This window comes from Colias croceus, chromosome 6 (assembly GCF_905220415.1).
Source record: "Colias croceus chromosome 6, ilColCroc2.1".
NCBI classification, from domain to species: Eukaryota; Metazoa; Arthropoda; class Insecta; order Lepidoptera; family Pieridae; genus Colias; species Colias croceus.
Genome location: NC_059542.1, coordinates 9285146 through 9298604, shown reverse-complemented (window position 1 = coordinate 9298604; position 13459 = coordinate 9285146). Strand labels below are relative to the sequence as shown.

The 13459-nt window shown below is 31.8% G+C and overlaps 2 protein-coding genes across 2 annotated transcripts in view; one reads left to right on the top strand and one right to left on the bottom strand.

The window, feature by feature from the left end:
- LOC123692236 overlaps positions 1-10048 on the bottom strand; it is a 218378-nt gene extending 208330 nt beyond the window's left edge. Inside the window, exon 1 of the mRNA XM_045636958.1 lies at positions 9932-10048. The gene's annotated coding sequence lies outside the window, so the exon portion shown is untranslated. The remainder of the gene's footprint in view (positions 1-9931) is intronic.
- LOC123692240 (NAD(P)H-hydrate epimerase) overlaps positions 1-13459 on the top strand; it is a 494715-nt gene that overhangs the window by 442560 nt on the left and 38696 nt on the right. The window lies entirely within an intron of this gene.

The following is a 13459-nucleotide window of genomic DNA, read 5'->3' as shown; positions in this document are numbered from 1 at the left end:
GTCACTTCCTTTTTGTTAATTTTATTTTATTTTTAATAACGTTGCCTTCCTATAAAATAACTTTGTGAGGTTTGTGGCTTGTATTTTGAGATAAAGAATTTAATTAAGCTTTAGCAACATCTTTAAAAGAAAACGGCTAAACAATTTATAATATTTACAATTTTGGCGACCTGTATTTCAAACCATTTCGAGTTACTATACGTAAAATTCATGCTCAGCAAAAACAGCAATTTGGATGAAACTCGTTTTTCTTGTATAGATTATTTAATTAAAGCATCTTGCACTTTTCGGCGAAACAGTGATACTGTTTAAAAATAATAATGAAGCCTAATACAAATATGTAATAGAAGGAAATTCGAGTCAATACAAAATGTTTATAAACAACGCTCCCTTTCTTAAGACTCACTAATTTAAGCCACAAAACATCTTGAGAACAATGAAGCTGAGATAGCTGATAAACCACACGCACCCTTATCTAATATTAGTTATTGAGTACGCCAGGCAAGGCCGATTGTATCTTAAGGATTTATCTCTAGCTATATAGTTATTTCATTAATTCCGAGTGCCTTGGCCATTGTTATAGAAATATACTGTTTGCTTATCGTAGACGTTTGTGTTGTACGGTTTTGAGTGTTAGCAATATTGAGTCAAAGGACAGGCGTATTTCTGCAATGTTTGTGTTTTGATATTTCCATCTTCCCCATACACTGTTGTTATAACTAATTCCCTTGTCTATACAAATAATATAAAGCTGAAGAGTTAGTTCACTAATCTGAGGACCTGCTGGACAAATTTATACATTGTTTCACCTTTGTTTATCTTGTATGTTTGAGAAAAAGCTTTAATTAACAAAATATTTCGTGCGTTAAAGCATGAATCTTTGTGAAGCCGACCAAAATAAATACCTAAATAATGGAATAACATCAATAGTTTTGACGTGGTAATTGGTCTCGCTGCCGGTGAAATTATATTAGTTTGTCTCCGGAAAACATCGGTGAATAAATAAATTTTATTAGTGAAGTTTTTATGTCGCTTTGTTGAATATTTTACGGTCTATAGCTTCAGCAATAGAAACTATATTTGTGTCTTGATATGAACAAACTTTATAAGATTACTGAAAATTCACATATAATAAATAATTAATTAGGTGTCGCAGTAACTTCGTGGTTAAGAAATATATTTTACCACTTTTGAAACATTTTATCTTTTGGTTATAATATTTTTTTCTTTTCGTGGTATAAAATTCTGTATTATATACATCTTCGACAACACAAACCCTCTAAATATAGTTTAAAATTATTTCATAGTATTATAAAATTATTATTTAATTTACACCGTTATAGACTGTGCTAAATATTGATCAAATAATTATTCTTCACTTTATTATACACAATTTATTTTAAAAAATGTATAAAGCAAAATATAAAATTTCCATATTTTCCTACATCCAGTTAGAATAAAGATAAAAAATATAACAAAACAAGTAAAGTTTTAATTACTTCCTACTTCACCTATACACTCGAACCTCCAAGTTAGAGTCTGAGTTTGAAAAACTTTTTAAATGACAAAAATACGTGTTCCCTGGTATGGTGTGCACAGGGGTATTACACATTACTTGTTAATCTTTTTGTGACAAACTTTCATCAGTAAATATACTTCATTTATTAATTAATCCAGTAAGAAGATATGGTAAACTGATTCTTTGATATCATAATCTTAATTTTCAATAATAGTTTTTAGACAAATCACTATGAAAGGAATTTATTTTACGACAAACTTGTAATATATTTAGATTACAGGAATCAATGAATTAAATTAATAAAGTTATATACCATACTGACTGCGCTCCGCTCACCCTCGTAACTCTGCTTCCTCGATAAATAGGCTATCAAACACCTAAAGAATTTTTCAAATCGGACCAGTAGTTCTTGATATTAGCGCGTTCAAACAAAAAAAAACAAACCAACTATTCAGATATTGAATCTATCCATCTTGCATTAAAATTACAAATTACATATTACCTCAACGAAGAGCCAGAGAACCAAGCATAATATTTTAGTACACGTATATGCACTATCCATTCCTTCCATAATTCCAACGGGACATAACAGGACTAGATCAAAGACCGAGTTCGGTCTTTGATCTAGTCCTGTTATGTCCCGTTATACTTATAGACAAGGGTAGTTACCCTTGTCTATAAGTACCATCATCTCGAGAACCACTCCTGATAGTATTATGTGTTCTTTGTCAATGCCTTTATGAAACTTAACAATTCGTTATCCCAGTCATTAGGCAGGTCAATACAGAGCGAGCAGCCTCGCGAACCATTTGTTACGCGACTACGTGGCTTGGCTGAGGATAAAAATAACTACGTTAAAGAAACGAACTTCAAATACGGAAAAGTAAAAAATAAAAAGATTTGATATTATTAATTACTACATATTCTTTAGATGTGCTACTTACTAAATATGTTTGAATTATAGGACCAATTTCAAACTATTCCGCATAAATCAAAATAAGAATCACGTAAATCGGTTCAGAAACCTCGGCGTAATCGGTGTACATACATAGAAAATTATACCGGCCGAATTGATAACCTCCTCCTTTTTTTTGAAGTCAGCTAAAAACTCGTGAGCTACCCTTCCTTTTAATTTTCGTCAGTTGAGCCCCGTCCATTCTGACCCAGCTGCTTCGCGCAGCAATTGCCTCGCGAGGCTGCTCGCTCTGTGTGTACCCTATTGAACATACAAACCTCAAAGCAGGTGATACATATAATTTGTCAGACCTTATCAGGAGAGCATACCTTTGTTTCCATCAGAGGTTTATTGCTTACTTAGGCGAGGTGACATGGGATGATTAATCGCGTGTTTACAGTCTCTTTTACGGAATATAAATCCATCAATCACGGTCATATAATTTTGTAATATGCTCCTAAGCTTTTAAAGTGTTTCCGGAATTTCGTTTTCGACGATGTCGTATTTATTTTTCAATTTATATAAACATTCGTCTTAAGGGAATTAGTAGACCTCTCTTAGTATGTCCCTACAGAGCTTAAAGGGCTATTTCGGTATGAATTTTCAGAAGGGGCCTTGTTTTTTTATTAGGTACTCAATAATTCATAAGACTGTATTGTTTTATATAATCAGTTTTTTGTAAACTATGGATATTAACTGTCTAGGATGGTCTTCAAGACTGAACCTTTAACACACGAACGCTTTTACCTTATACGAATAAATAATAAACATAACATATTTAATTTGTTTATTAGAGACGACATATTATTTTGACATAGCTATTTAACATAAAATATATACAATTCGCTTCGAATAAATTAATATTGTAACGAAAACCGCAAATTCCATACATGTAATTATTTAAACCGTCATCAATAAGTCAAATATATAAAAAATAACACAATTTTAACAAACTAAATCAATTATTCAAAATTCTACGAAATAAAATTCAAGTTCCGTGAAAAAAATGTTAAATTAAATATTGTGAAGCATTTCCTGAAGCTTAAAGTTTAAAATATGTGACATGTGATACATTCACGCGGACGATGAAAAAGTGGCCATAGTGTGTCGGACAACGCTCAGATGAGGATTCCGTAGGTTTATTCATTATATTATTTTCCCGACGTTTTGAACACTTCACAGCGAGCGTAGTTAAGGGGAGACTGAGATGTTATACGTCTTGACGGTTATTCAAAAATTGCTATTTGTAAACCACCTCCACCTATTCCTCCGTAGTTTAGTTCCAATTATGTTGCTAAGTTGCTGTATTTTTAATAATTTATTAACACTTTTTGTTATGAAATTAAGCTGCGAGCTAAGACAGTTTACATACAAGGGAAGCAAACAGAGCTGACAATTAACAAACAGATTAAATTAGCTGTTGAACATTACTTTCCTTTTTTATATTCAATATACGACTAAATATTTGAATAGAATAAAAATAGAAAATTTTAGTACATTTTATTTTTTTTATAATATTTTCATCATACATCACTCATAACAACATTTTTATTAATACAATTACATGTATCAAATATATATGAAATGTGTACTTAATAAGAGTTTATTACATTGTCATATTACGTTATTGTTTTCCGGTTACCTGTAAGAGATTGCTTTGTAGTTTGTATCCATAACGTCGACTATTGAGTAAATTGTCTATATTTTGGTGTGTACAATAAAGTATTCATTCATTTTTTTATCAATAACTTTAAATATTTAACAAAATTAATTCTGTATTTTTGTCCACAGATCCCTAAAAAACGGACAGAAGTTAATAAGAAATATTGAATTAGTAGATTGACACTGGACTGAAAGCGAGCTTCATGACAGCATCTGCGTCAGTATTAAAGCTGTACATGGATTTTTAAAACACTAGTTAAATGTTGATGATGACCAATTTGCTAGATTTTCCTTTTTTTACAGATGTATGAATATTTTTTTTAACTGTCTATTATTTTTATAGTTTAACTAGCGGTCCGCCCCGGCTTTCCCCCGTGGTACATATTAACGTTTTCTCTACATAAAAACCATCCTCGTACTTCAAGGAATATAATAAAAAAAGAATTATCGAAATCGGTTCAGCCATTCTCGAGTTATGCGCTTACCAATACATTTTGGGATTCATTTTTATATTATAAGATGTAAATTGTCCTTCAAGATTTTCATTGTTAATAGATAACTTCTTTGATCCTTTCCTGGACCCAATAAATTAAAACGATTAATCTGATAACATAATATAATGATAATATTGCCTCAAGTGTTGAAGCTATATTCAAATTATAAAATAATAAAACAGGAATAATGCAGCTTTTTCTACCGTAAGATATTTCAAAAATGTTTTAGTACTTGTCCAATTCTATGCAATATGAGAATAGCGACATAGAGATGAAATTTAGTTGCAGATTCATTACTGACCACAAATCCCGATCTATTTACAGTATGCCGATTTCATATTATGAACTCAATCAATTCAATCTGAATACACGCTCGCAAGGCTCGTATCATGAACTTTAGTAGTAACATGAAGTTGTACTTTGTCTAAAAATTCATCATGACTGTTTTTTGTAGTTGATAAATAAAATTATATAAGATGTATGTACTATGTATGTATGTATGTATGAATAAATAGGTAATCAAATTAAATAAAAGCACAAGATAGTGATAGAAATCTTCCAGACCCTTAATTAAGTCCCAAAATGAGCAAAACAGTGTTATCATTACGAGGAGCGATTTAAAAATATTTTCACAGGAGCTTTAGGGAGCCCATCTTAATTTACATAAACCTTTGGCAGGGAGATATTTATATCCAGCCATAATTCTCTTTGTAGCCATTTCTCACGTTTTAACGTCAATTAAATACATTCATCGCTATTGTTTATTTACGAAATATTCGTTTGTGTAAAATTATTCAAAGTAGCGAGCGGTTAACGTATTATTTATGAATCCGAACTGTCGCTGCGGATAAAGAATTTAATTATATCGGCAAAGGATACAATTATGCATTGACGTGCTTTTTACGTAGTGATTGGAGATAATGAGTCTCGTGGATGCATTTCTCTTATAGTATATTGATTTTTGAATGGTGTAGAGGACCCTATTGTGATGTTGCCTATTGTGACAGAGAGTGTGGGTTCGATTTCCATCAATGCACTTTGTATTTCTTTGTGCCTGGCCGATGTATACTTGTTGTGGTTTTAGATATTGTTCTGAAATATGCATATTTATTTTATCAGGTCAACGCAACGCTTTTCCTGGAAACAACATAAAATGAAAGTAGGAAAGCTTATATGAAAAATACTTATTATATTATTTCAAATATTAATATTATAATAAACAAATCAAGCCTAAATAAAAAAAAACCCATTGGTTCTCCATATATTTATAGATTACTAGCTTTCCACCCGCGACATCGCCCGCGCAGAAGAAAGAAAAACCCGCATAGTTCCCGTTCCCGTGGGAATTCCGGGATAAAACCTATCCTATGTCCTTTCTCGGGTATCAAAATATCTCTGTACCAAATTTCATGCAAATTGGTTCAGTAGTTAAGGCGTGATTGAGTAACAGACAGACAGACAGACAGAGTTACTTTCGCATTTATAATATTAGTATGGATAGTTTACACCTTATATGGACACTAATATAGCCAGGTGTCCTGTTCCTAGTGTTTATTCCCCTCATAAAAGTGTAATTACATCACTCACTTCTATTACTATAATTGAACTCCACGCGTCGCAAGGCGCTCGTAAAATTAGCAGCAGTTATTCTCATAAATATATGATATCTCCGTTTTAACTGCATTAAACCGCGCAGCGAATTTCCAAATATATTAAATTCGAAATAGCAAAATGTTTTGTGCTGACACAAGGGGAGCAAGCTTAGCAAGAACAAGTCTAATGAAAACTGCTTAAAACAAAGCATCGTCTACGCATTTCGTAGCGACCGCTTTCGTAGCAACAACGTAGCTGTGCTACGGAACTTTAATTAAATTTATTGTTATATATAATAATATAGTATTACTTGGTTTTCCACACCTGGTTTCATCCTTGTTTTATTTTATAGTATACGCTACGGAAAATACATTTGCTGTAACTTTATTATTATGAAATAATGCAATATCATATTTGTTATTGTTCTGTTGTGGTCTTTAAATATAACAATACAGTGTACAATGTAATTAAATTAGATTCTACAAATTGATTGGATGTTATTTAATTTGTGTTTTGTAATTATTATTTGAGTAAATTACAATTTTTGAGGTCAAACACTTGACTGTGTTATGGTTGATGTGGTTGATCAACACGAATATTAATTGTATTTTAATTCTGAATATATGTCATTTAAACTATTTAGTAAGGTATTATAAACCCAAGGTGTCCAAAATGTGGGCGCACCTGTGCATCGCGTATTGGGCTACATAGCAATCGTAAGAAGTGCAGATAGAGACTCCTTACCGACTACGATAATCGTCTGAAATAGACGTAAATGGCCAATGATGATGACGATGATAAACGACAATGAAAAACTAATATTCGCAAAATTTTCAGGCATTATTTCAATAACGTGAAAATTCTAGGCTAATTTAGTAAGCCAATCAAGATCAAATGTATAAATAGAAAACGTTTTGTTATTTGTTTGTACTAAAAAAAACTCAAGCACAAATTAGATTTTTAAAATTTCCATTAAAAGCTTCATTATTCCCCAGGGTCTAGGATTATATTTTATACTTTGTTTATATAAACCAACGTGGGTTGAGTACGAGTAAGAGATCTTTCATTCTTGTATATGTGTGAAATTTAGTGCATGTGTGTGTTACAAATCTTCAATTAACAATGAACAATTTTTTTTTTTGTATTATGTAACATGGTTTATGCTATTAACTTTTTATTATTATTATTTCTTTTAATTAACTAGATTTTAATTTCAAACTTGTATATAATATAAAATAACCTTTAAATCTTAGCAATTAGAGACTAAAGGCATTTTCGCTATGTAACGTATTTTAAGATAAAGATCAGAAGTAATCCTTATAAAATATATTATATAAATCTATGCTTCTGATTGTTTAATTTAATACAATATGTACTGTATAATTTTAAATATCCTATTTAAGCGTTTGCAAATTTAAAAATTGTTAATGATAAAACACATTTTTTAGTCTCTACATTTTTTAATTTGAAAAAAAAGCCAATGTGACTTTTAATAAACTTTTATAAACGTTAAATTAGAAACACATAAAACTAATTAATTAAATCATAACGGTGTAAATAATACGTCAATAGAGAGATTTGTGAACTTAATCAAAATTCGTGGAATAATAATTAGGCATATTGGAATTGTAATTAGTTTCAATAAATTACATTTACAGGTTATTGATATTATGATTCAATTCATATGTCATAAATCATAGCTTGTAAATAAAAATATTTGTTTCCTAATCCAAATCTCATGCATTTTTTAAAAGAGCAACCATGGAGTTTCTTGCCGATTCTTCTCCATAGATACTGCTTTCCGAATCCGTAAATCCATACTAATATTATAAATGCGAAAGTAACTCTGTCTGTCTGTCTGTTTCTCACTAATCACGCCTAAACTACTGAACCAATTTGCATGAAATTTGGTATGGAGATATTTTGATACCCGAGAAAGGACATAGGCTACCTTTTATTGCGAAATATGTACCACGGGCGGCTTCGCCACGGAGGGACCACTAGTGTAAAATATGTCATGACGGTTCAAAAGTACTTCTAGATGAAGTCTAATTAAATAAATGAATTTTGAGTTATTAAAACACTTTTTTTAAATAGTCAATTTAATCTTATTCTCAAACTAACTATTATTATATTAGGTAAAACATATTAAACCGTTTTTACTAACGAGAAACCAGTCAACACTACGTATAAGTCATCTTGATATTTATACTAAAAAGCGTAAACCGCTACAGTCTCGGTAATACCACGTTAGTATATTTCAAGTAGCATCTACTAAATGATACAAAACGGAATACTGCATTTATTTTTGTAAGCATAGTCGTGAACTATATGTAATATGTTTCTAATGACGTACTTTTGAAAAGATTTCCACTATCAGTTATTGAGCCAGCATATTTATAGTAACAGAGAAATAAATTTCCCTACATTATAACACGTACGATGAAATGTTAATATAAACGAGGTCATTGACATCTCACATATAAGACAGCTCTTTTATAACACAGTGGGTGAGTGATGAGCGTACAAACACAATATTATCTAAGTTCTAGTTTCTATTCCCGATCGAGACTCAAAAGATGAGCATACTTTCAGTAATTCGTTTAATTTTTAAGCAACATATTCGATTTACCTCTGATATAAAATATCGGAAATCATAACTTCATCGTTTTTAATCGTAAAATTTTGATAGCTATTTAAGCAAATATAATAATTTGAATTCGAATTCGTACATACTAATTGCATCCCTTCATTTTGACGTCAATTGAAATAGCTCCACTTGAAACTGCCTTTCACAGGGCTATTTATTAAATTAACATGAAATTTTGAGTTAACTGTATTCTAATTATAAATTGAATTCATTCTCACTTGACATTAATACAATTGGTATTGACATTCCACTTGACATAATTATTCGAATGACTAATGAACTAGTTATTATGATTTTGGCTTTTAATACCAACATTCAGTATTTACATTTACTTTAATAAAATAAACAGTTAAATTGCAAAATGTTGTAAATTGCATTCTAAAATATTTGTGGATTGAAATTTCTATTTAAACCACGAATGAATACGTATAGGAATTAAAAGAAGTATAAAATTTTCAGTTAATCGGTGAGGGTGCGATATATTTATTTTAATGTCAATCTTTCTGTTTGATATATTGTATTGATATTTATGATATTTTTACACTAAAATCAAAATTAATTGTTGTTGTTTTACTTTGTTCTCCATATTACTTAAAGGATGAAATATGTATTGCCTTAATTAACTTTAGTGTTTTATAAATAATTGTGATTCTTATGCATATTAAATATTTTATATTAAATATTTATTGATAAGATTTCATTAGACTCATCCGGGAGGGAGCTTTTAATTTAACAATTTTCCTCAAACTCAAACATTGACTATAAATACTTCAAGATTTATATTTAATTAAATTCAATATTGCTACAAACAAATTAGCTCGTAGAGAAGTGCTACGAAATACGCTACGCTGAATATCTTATTGATACTATGACAACAAATCCCTCTTCATTATGTTTCAAAATAAATTCAAACTTTATCATTATATCCAAGTAAATAATAAACATGTTTTCATACACATTCACATAATACGTGACAACGTTTAATTTTAAGCGGTATCTGCGAATTATCAATACAATAACAACATCATAAATATTCGTAGCACATGAAATATTCTTACCATAAAGCACTGCACTACACTACACTTTCACAACACACTGTCGTAGCCGGTCCGTAGCCAGTCGTAGGCAGTCGTAGCCAGTCCGTAGACAGCGCGGAACACGTCGCGCTCCGTTCGCACCAAACACCTTACTGGAGCCTTTTGAGATAGCTTAGCGTCGACGCGCGCAACCTTTCCCAACCGTTAATTCAAACAGTTATCCTGCTGATTGTAAATTAAACCTACTGTCAATGGATATCTTGAGATTGTACGATTTTTTAATAGTATACATTATACCTGGATAGAATAATGTTTAATTCAAAAGTGTAAAAGTTTTAGGATGCTGAATCGTTGATATCGCTATTTTTCATTCACGGACTCTACATTTTAGAAAGTTACGGGCATCTTAATATTTTTTTTCTTTTCCACGCTTTTTCTTAGGCATGTGTTCTATAAATGCTTATAAAAAGTTAAATAGATTATTTGATAGAAGCAAAAAGGGAATATAACATGTAATAATTTTATGAAATAAATTTAAAAACTGATCTAATCCATACTAATATTATAAATGCGAAAGTAACTCTGTCTGTCTGTCTGTTACTCAATCACGCCTAAACTACTGAACCAATTTTCATGAAATTTGGTATGGAGATATTTTGATACCCGAGAAAGGACATATGCTACTTTTTATCCCGGGAAAATGACGCAATCCCGGAAATCCCACGGGAACGGGAACTATGTGGGTTTTTCTTTGAATGCGCGGGCGAAGCCGCGGGTGGAAAGCTAGTTTAAATATAAATTGACTGTAACAGTCCAGTTTTAAGGCTAAATAAGTATTAACGCGAGATTAATTTAGTTATTTAACATCTGAATTGTGCCATCGGGCGATACTTGGTGTAACAATGTTCAAAGAAAATTAAATGAAAATTATAATATCTCACTCTCATTCTACATTCTCCCGTATTTATTAATAGAAGTATACGCCGTGGTAACAAATTGGTACCAAAAATATTTAGAGTTATTAAGTAACACGCTACATCACTCGCCTACGCATTAAAATAATCTTGAGATGCATTCTCAAGTTATTAATTACCACCTTCTTGTTAGAGTAAACTCGTGAGCATAGAACTGAGAGGTTTTGGTTTTGGTTCATGATCTTATTTAGAGTGAAGAATGAGTTTATACCCCTCCGAGAACATGGACCTGGGTTATGGCGGATTCCAACGGCTGATCACCTGTATGTAAATAAAATTAATTAGTTGTACAGATGTGTTATGCAATTACTTCATAGTTGAAGGAGGTAAATTATTTCAAAATCTTGTTTTCTCTGTTTGTTTAATAAATTGGTGTTTACAATTATACATGTAAGCATTTTTATCAGTATTTAAAAGTCGCTGGTATAAAGTAACTCCAATAATGTCAATGACCTGCAAAATATAAAATACAAAAACCTATTTAGAATTAAAGATAGGCTGTACATAGATAGTTTACTAATCACAAGTACATGTATGGTATTTGAGGCTTAATTTAGATTAAAACACAAGGATGATGCAATCACTTTTATTCTCGACAGCAAACTGACACACGATCGGTGACATTATTTGTGTCTACCCTCACTTATATACTACAATCCCTCCACCTTTAGTTACAACTTAATGACTAGGTATTACAAAAATTTACGTTTTTTACGTATACGCAAAGGATATCTACGAGGTGTCAACTGATCGTCACTCCGAGGGTCTATAGGGGCGGAAGGAGAACTCACGCCAGTAGCGACAGAGCTTCCTTCAGAATCTGAGCCAACTGGTACCGATTCACTCCTCTCCTCCTCTACCTGCTCTTGTTGAGGAGCTGGCGATGACAAGATGTTTGAATCATGAGGCAATTGCGGTGGATCTTGTTCCGTATCCACCGGAACTGAAGATTCAGTCACCTCATTAGAAGTGTAGTCCCCGAAGCAACTCACATCATCAGAAACATGTTCATTGTATTTTTTAGAACCCTTATAAATCAAAATTTGATCTATATGTTTGCGCACGTAGACATTTTGTTCTGGTACATAAACCAAATACATCCTTGAGCCAATGTTTTTTTTAATTATACCAAATTTATATGTATGTTTGGTTCCATTTTTATAATAGTGTTTAAACAAAACTTCATCTCCGGTTTTAAATATAATTTTACGATGACCCCCATAGGCGTTATTTTGTGATATCTGTTTAGCATGAACATTATCCATAACAACACTTGACAAAGACTCCGAGGTTGGTGAATTGCCACCAGCCACCGTACTACGTTCACAAAGTAAATCTAAACGGCAACGTAACTTACGGCCAAACATCAACTCTGCGGGAGAGACACCGGTAGTGCAGTGAGCCGAATTTCTATAATTAAATAAATATTCGTATAATTTATCAACCAACATTTTGGAGCTGCCTTCGTTTAAAATCACCTGAATGCTGCGTTTAAATGTTTTCACAGTATTTTCGGCCTGACCGTTAGACGCTGGGTGGTACGGTGCAATAGTTACATGTTTTACTCCATTGCGTTGACAAAAATTTTCAAAATAAGCTGAACAAAAATTAGTTCCATTATCCGTCACTATAACTTTAACTAAACCAAATCTACTAAACATTTCACTGACTCTCAATACCACCGCTTCACTATCTATCGATGACATAATAAAACATTCTACCCATTTAGAATATGCATCAACTGCTACTAAAAAATTTTTATTGTTCAACGAAAACATATCTAAATGAATGCGCTCCCAAGGACGCTCGGGGTACGACCAATGAGCGAGGGGCGCGCGCGGGGGGCTGCTACGAAAAACATTGCAAATACTACATGAACCAATTTTCTGCTCAATATGCTTGTCGATGTTAGGCCACCACATACGAGTGCGCGCTTCAAAGGTGGAGGATAATTATCGATGTACAACACTTTGTTTAAAGTTACTGAAAAATCCCCACAAATTCTTATATTACCGTCGGGTTTTAAAACGGGAACGATAGGTGTTGCAAAATCAGAGTAATCAACCCTTTCCAAAATACCTAAATCCAGTAAACGATTTAATTCCGCCTCCACTTTAGTTTTCAATGGAATCGGCACCGGTCTAGGTTTAAAAAATTTCAATTGACTCCCTGGTTTGATTTTTAAAGTCACTTTATATTTATTAAACGTACCTAAGGTATCACTAAAAAGTACAGAATATTTATTTAAAATCTTATCTGCAAGTCCGTTTGATTCTAAACTGTTGTAGTCACACGACCTAAACTCCAAACTAAAAATAGAAATAAAATCACGGCCTAAAAGTATCGGTTGGTTTTTGTGTGTATTTACAATAAAAAAATTAATCGGTTTAACGATATTATCATAGGTAACGTTCATACAAATATAACCCAATTGGTTAATTCTAGTCCCATTATAACAATTAAACACTACACTACTCGGTTGTAACATCAGTTTACGTTTAAAATATTTTTCATAAATACTATATGGCAAAACGGATACTGCACTACCGCTGTCAATTTCACAAATAAACTTTAT